We start from the raw sequence: 7851 nt of genomic DNA on the forward strand, positions 1-7851 counted from the left end.
GGCTTCATGCATATTGTTGAGACTTCTTGGGCCAAACCAGTACACTCCACAAACACTGCCACTGTACTCTGTCATAAACTCAAAACCCTACTGCGGGATCTTAAATACTGGAGCAAAGGCATATCTAAACTTTCAGTGGCCATTGAGAACTCAAACAAAGCCCTTTGTGAAATCGATGAACTTGAAAACAAATGGACTTTATCTATACCTGAAGCCAACTTTCGACACATCCTCAAAGCTCACATTCTAAGATTACTAAGATACCAGCAAGCTTATTGGAAAAAGCGCTGCACCATTCGCTGGGTTCAGTTTGGGGATGAGCCATCAAAATTCTTTCAAGCCTGGGCTTCTGAAAGGTACAGGAGGAATAATATTGCTTCCCTAAAAACCTCGGATGGCACAATGGTTGAGGATCATGCTGGCAAAGAATCTATAATTTTTCAAACGTTTAAAGAACGGATGGGTTCGTCACGGCCTTGCAATATGAAGTTTGATTTAGCCTGCATAATCAATAAAATTGAGGGACTGGATGACCTGACCATTCCTTTTACCCATGAGGAAATTGACAAAGTGGTCAGAGAAATGCCCGTGGATAGAGCCCCGGGTCCGGACGGATTTAATGGACTGTTCTTAAAATGATGTTGGCCAGTTATCAAGGAGGATTATGCACTCAATTCCACAACGGGGAGCTCAATTTGTAAAGTATTAATGATGGCTTCATCACACTCATCCCTAAAGTCGGCTCTCCAGAATCTATCAATGACTATAGATCGATCACACTTCTTAATTGTTGCCTCAAAGTCGTTACTAAACTACTGGCCAATAGACTGCAAAAAATCATCCTCAAAATCGTGCATAGAAACCAATATGGCTTTCTCAAAGGCCGGACTATACAAGATTGTCTTGCTTGGGCTTACGAATATATATATCAGTGCCAATCATCCACAAAAGAGATCATGCTTCTTAAATTAGATTTGCTAAAGCATTTGATACGATCGAGCATGAGGCAATGATTAAAATCATGGAAAGCATGGGATTTAATGACAAATGGCTGGGTTGGATTAGGTGCATTTTTTCATCTGGCAAATCATATGTTCTTCTTAATGGCACTCCCGGCCGTCAATTCCATTGTAAATGCGGTGTCAGACAGGGGGATCCTCTCTCCCCCCTCATCTTTGTTTTGGCGGCCGACCTTCTCCAAGCAGCCATCAACGATGCCTTTGCTCGTAACCTGATCCAACTACCGTTCCCCTCCACAAACCAGAAGGACTATCCCGTGATTCAGTACGCCAATGACACCATTTTGTTGCTGCCCGCATGCATCCAACAAGCTGAGGTGATCAGAGATATTCTAAATGACTATGCAACATCCATTGGGTTGAAAATAAACTTTCACAAATCAACTCTAATCCCGATGAACTGTGACCCAGCAAAGACTCGGGACATAGCTAACATCTTCGGATGCATCGTTAGAAAATTGCTTTTACCTATTTGGGTCTTCCCCTTGGCACTACCCGCCCAACCATTCTTGAGCTCATGCCACTGGTTTGCTCTGTTGAAAGAAGACTAACGGCTACTCTCAACATGATTTCTTATGCTGCAAAACTCTCCCTGCTCAACTCAGTTATCACTTCCTTGATCATATTTGCTCTGTGTACACTCTGGTTGCCAACCAAGATCATTGAGCTCCTGGACAAAATTAGAAGGAAATGCTTGTGCACCAAAAAAACAGAACAAGGAGATAAATGTAACTCTCTAGCCTCCTGGAACATGGTATGCCGACCTAAGGAATGTGGAGGCCTAGGTGTGATCGATCTCAGAATTCAAGGAGACGCCCTACTGCTCAAATACTTGCACAAATTTTATAATGCCTGGGATGTACCCTGGGTTCAGCTCGTTTGGGAAACATATTACACAAACCAAATACCACATGCTTCGGATACGTGTGGGTCATTTTGGCGGTGTGACGTCGCAAAATTAATGCCCATATACATGGGAATTACCAACATCCAAGTGGCAAACGGCAGGAATGTACTTTTCTGGAAAGATTTATGGGTTGATAACATTATTGGGGAGAAATATCCACGAACATTTTCCTACATCATCAATGAAGACATTTCAGTCAGGGATTTCTTGTCCATCACGTCACTCTGAGAGGCGTTCCACCTCCCACTCTCAGAACAAGCGCATGCTGAGGTTCGCCAACTTCAGTCCGACTTGGCCACGGTAACTTTATCGGATGAGCAAAATATTTGGTCATATGCATGGGGATCAATGCAATTCACTGCACACAAATACTACATGTTCTACTTTAGAGATATTCGGGCACATGAAGCTTTTTGCCGGATATGGAAATCAAGATCCACAATGAAAATTAAAGTCTTTGGTTGCTTGCTGCTCTCCGACCGCCTCAACACCAGGAACATGCTTAAACGTAGACATTACAACATTGGAGAGGATCACAACTGTATACTATGTGGGCTACAAATTGAGGAAACCTTGGAGCACTTGTTCTTTGAATGCCACTTCAGTGTTGAATGCTAGACTAGTCTTGGTCTTTCTTGGACACAAGGAACCTCAAGGCTACAAATGGTCACTTGGCCAAAAACAGTTGGGACCGACCTCTCTTTATGGAGATGTTCTTACTTGCGGCGTGAAGCATATGGAAGGAATGCAATAATAAACACTTCAGGGGGATTGCACCAACAAAAACATCTTGGCTGGATAGACTTAAGAAAGATTTCTCTCTCCTTACCTATAGGGTCAAGGAAAAGCACAAACATATTATCCCTCTCATACTTGCCTCAATAGCTTAGTTCTCTCTCCACCCCCCAAAATGGAGGGTAGACACATGTAAAGATACCATGTAAAATGTACAAAGCTTTCTTAATACAAAATCATAATAGTAGGAGGTTCTCCTACTATTCAAGGTTCAAAAAAAAGCAGTATTAATTTCACAAGATTCAGCATCGGTAAGAGGAGCAATCAGAGTGCTAAGGAAATCATTATTATTGGTATTGGTGAAGTCACACAATTTAGTATTATCTTGAGCCATCGCGACAAACAAGCAAACTAACACACGAGCAAACAAGAGCAAACGGGCAAAAGAGGCAAACAGAGAGGGAGGATAGAGAGAGAGGGCGAATAAAATGGCAAGGGTGAAGTGGGGGAGAGGAAAACGAGAGGCAAATGGCAAATAATGTAATGCGAGAGATAGGGATTGCGATGGGTACTTGGTATATTGACTTTTTGCGTAAACTCCCCGGCAACGGCGCCAGAAATCCTTCTTGCTACATCTTGAGCTTGCGTTGGTTTTCCTCGAAGAGGAAGGGATGATGCAGCAGAGTAGCGTAAGTATTTCCCTCAATTTTGAGAACCAAGGTATCAATCCAGTAGGAGGCCACGCTCAAGTCCCTCGTACCTGCACAAAACGATAGCTACTCGCAACCAACGCGATTAGGGGTTGTCAATCCCTTCACGGTCACTTACGAGAGTGAGATCTGATAGATATAATATTTTTGGTATTTTTGGTATAAAGATGCAAAGTAAAAAGTAAAAGCAAAGTAAATAGCAAAGCAAGATTAAAGTGATGGAGATTGATATGATGAGAATAGACCCGGGGGCCATAGGTTTCACTAGTGGCTTCTCTCAAGAGCATAAGTATTCTACGGTGGGTGAACAAATTACTGTTGAGCAATTGACATAATTAAGCATAGTTATGAGAATATCTAGGCATGATCATGTATATAGGCATCACGTCTGTGACAAGTAGACCGAAACGACTTTGCATCTACTACTATTACTCCACTCATTGACCGCTATCCAGCATGCATCTAGAGTATTAAGTTAAAAAAAGTAACGCCTTAAGCAAGATGACATGATGTAGAGAGATAAATTCATGCAATATGAAGTAAACCCCATCTTGTTATCCTCGATGGCAACGATGCAATACGTGCCTTGCTGCCCCTTCTGTCACTGGGAAAGGACACCGCAAGATCGAACCCAAAGCTAAGCACTTCTCCCATGGCAAGAACTACCAATCTAGTTGGCCAAACCAAATGGATAATTCGAAGAGACTTGCAAAGATAACCAATCATACATAAAAGAATTCAAAGAAGATTCAAATATTATTCATAGATAGACTTGATCATAAACCCACAATTCATCGATCTCAATAAACACACCGCAAAAAGAAGATTACATCGAATAGATCTCCACGAGAGAGGGGGAGAACTTTGTATTGAGATTCAAAGAGAGAGAAGAAGCCATCTAGCTACTAACTATGGACCCAAGGGTCTGAGGTAAACTACTCACACTTCATCGGAGGGGCTAGGACGATGTAGAAGCCCTCCGTGATGACGGACCTCTTCTGGCGGAGCTCCGGAACAGGCCCCAAGATGGGATCTCGTGGATACAGAAAGTTGCAGCGGTGGAATTAGGTTTTTGGCTCCTGTTCTGATCGTTTGGGGGTACGTATGTATATATAGGAGGAAGGAGTACGTCGGTGGAGCACCGAGGGGCCCACGAGGCAGGGGGCGCCCTAGGGGGGCGCCCCACCCTCGTGACCTCCTCTTTGATCCCTTGCAGTAGGGTCCAAGTCTCCTGGATCACGTTCGGTGAGAAAATAACGTTCCCGAAGATTTTATTCCGTTTGGACTCCGTTTGATATTATGTTTCTCCGAAACACTGAAATAGGCAAAAAACAGCAATTCTGGGTTGGGCCTCCGGTTAATAGGTTAGTCCCAAAAATAATATAAAAGTGGAAAATAAAGCCCAATATAGTCCAAAACAGTAGATAATATAGCATGGAGCAATAAAAAATTATAGATACGTTGGAGACATATCAATGCGTCACAAAACCATGAGGGATTCGAGGCGCAAACTGTATTGCTGCATAAATGCTCGGGTCATTCTAAATCCTACAATTCTCAGATTCTAATAATTTAGTCAGAGGTTGAGTAACTAAGAAAGCAAGAATCACTCCTAAAAGTGTTGAAGGTATGCTCACAAAAACAAAAAATACTTCACCAAATACATACTAGTAATTAAGTTCAGAGACCACTACACTGGGTTCTTTGATAGTTAGATTAGTTGTGCTAATTCTGTCCATCTATATGGTAAGAGAATGCCACTCCTAACTAACACATCCTCTAATGTAGTTGCTAGCGCTTCAACTGAAAAACCAATGTCACTCAAGAGCTACAAATATACCTTTTTCACATATATGCAAAATACTAACAGTGTTATACATATTAGTTTGTATGCACTAACACAGTTACACTCTTACCAAAAGTTGGCCCATGATGTTTTTTAGTTTAGTGAACATAAGCTCAGGTAGGTGTAAACTTACTCCTAGAAATTAACCACACATCTAGATGCTCTGTCATGCTTTCTACATAACCTTGTCCAGTATTCACAAAGGAATATTCTCACTAAGATGCAAGAAACAAAGACTTGATCAGGAAACACTATCAATTTTAATTTCCATATTTTCGTTTTTATCACAAGCACATGATCATATATAATTATATATAAGCACGAAATAGGCACAATACTTGATATAATCTACCACACTATACATAATGAAAAAAAGGGGGAAATAAACATATAGATTGATTACTTACCAAACCCGCCAGATTTCTTTTGGCAACGATGCATGCATCTTCACATATCACCAAGACATACGATGATTAAATGGTCAATATAAGTGTGATATGTGAAGATGCATGCATCTTTAAGTATATCTTGAGTATTCATATATCACCAATCCGAAAGATCTTTAAGTATATCTTGAGTATTCATATATCTTGAGTATTCATATATCACCAATCCGAAAGATGCATGCAGCCATATTATTAAAAAAGGTCGTCCAAAACAAATAGTGGTATCTGAGGTACAGCTCACATCGGGACCAGAGAGTAAAGTAAGCTAAAAAAATAAATAAAGCCACAACCGGCTGGATGAAGTAGACATCAAGGCTTATCCTATTATGCGACCGCCATCCAAATCGGTTGAATATATTTCGTGCTACCATCTCCCATCGGGTGCACCCAGTAGCCAAATGCTCCCTGGACGCTGTCGGAGTGAGTAGCAACCAACTACGGATCCATGCCGTAGCTCTAAAGATAACCTGGAAGAAGTTTGGAATATGTAATCTATTAAAAATCATATCATTACTGCAGTTCCATATAGCCCAAAGAAGTGCGCATATTCCAATCCGGATATGTGACGCAGTGTCCGGGTGCACTGCATTTAGCCACGTCCCAAACAACGCATCTATGCTAGATGGAGGTGATATGTTAAATGCTATATGGATAGATCGCCAAAGTAACTTTGCAAGGGGGAAATCAATAAATAAATGTTGAATTGTTTCGTCATGAACACAAAATCAACATCGTGAACTACCTACCCATCTCCGATTTAGTAAGTCATCTTTGGTGAGAATGACCCGCTTATGCATAAACCACATAAAAATTTTGATGAGCAAGGGGACCTTAACTTTCCAAATGTGTAATGATCTTGGGATTGGGCCAGAATTAATAAGATCTAAGTACATAGATTTAACCGAAAACACTCCATTCCTCATCAACTTCCAGTGCACGACATCTGCTCATGGTGCGAGTTGAACGTCCATCAACCTCCTCACCAAGTGCAACCAAGAAGTCCATCGTTCCCCTACTAAAGCCTGCCGGGACTGGACATGCAAGGGAACCGTCTGTAATACTGTAGCCATGTAATCTTCCTTACGTTGCACAATATTATATAGGGTAGGCTACTGTACGGCTAGCGGCGCATCGCATAGCCAAGTATCCTTCCAAAACCTTGTTGTCGTTCCATCACCAACAACGAATTTCACCCTGTGGAAAAAATACTCTTTTATCCTCATGAGGCCCTTCCAGAAAGGTGAATCAGTAGGTCTTATGGTAACCTAAGCTAGAGTTTTAGAGTGTAGGTATTTAGACCATAGAATTTGTGCCCACATACCTTCCGGTTCCAGACAAAGTCTATACGGCCATTTGCTCAACAAGCTTTTATTTTTAATATTGAGGTTCTCAATCCCTAGACCCCCTGGTCTTTGGGTCGACAAATAATATCCCATCTTGCCAAGCGATATTTTGTCTTAACCTCATCTGACTGCCAGAAGAAACGTGATCGATAGAAATCTAATCTCTTTCGTACCCCTTTAGGTACCTCAAAGAAAGAAATGGGGAACATCGGCATACTAGTCAGTACTGAATTAATTAGCACTAACCGCCCTCCATAAGACATAAGTTTACCCTTCCAGCAGCTTAGTTTTTTTCAAACCGATCTTTGATACATTTCCACTCTTTGTTACTTAACTTCTGATGGTGAATTGGAATACCTAGATAGTTGAATGGTAGTGACCCCAGTTCACAACCGAACAATTGTCTATAATTATCTTGTTCCTCTTTTGCCCTACCAAAGCAAAATAATTCACTCTTGTGGAAGTTAATCTTCAAACCTGACAATTGTTCAAAAAGGCACAAAACTAATTTCATATTCTCGCTTTTGCAAGATCATGCTCCAAGAATATAATCGTGTCGTCAGCATATTGTAGGATGGAAACGCCCTGATCCACCAAATGAGGGATGAGTCCACCTACCAGGCTTTTCTCCTTAGCTCGACCTATGAGCACCGTCAACATGTCTGCCACAATGTAGAAGAGAATAGGAGACATCGAGTCACCTTGTCGTAGGCCTTTATGCGTCTGGAAATAATGACCAATGTCATCATTCACCTTAACCCCGACACTACCTTTTTGGACAAAATAATCCACCTGATCCCTCCATGCCCAGTTGAAACCCTTCATGCGCATGGCCTGCTGGAGGA

The 7851-nt window shown here is 41.6% G+C and overlaps 1 pseudogene; it reads left to right on the plus strand.

The window, feature by feature from the left end:
• The first annotated feature begins 459 nt into the window (after nucleotides 1–459).
• Nucleotides 460–2816, plus strand: LOC119272377 (annotated as a pseudogene).
• The last annotated feature ends 5035 nt before the right edge of the window (nucleotides 2817–7851 follow it).

Source organism: Triticum dicoccoides, chromosome 3A (assembly GCF_002162155.2).
Source record: "Triticum dicoccoides isolate Atlit2015 ecotype Zavitan chromosome 3A, WEW_v2.0, whole genome shotgun sequence".
Taxonomy (NCBI): Eukaryota; Viridiplantae; Streptophyta; class Magnoliopsida; order Poales; family Poaceae; genus Triticum; species Triticum dicoccoides.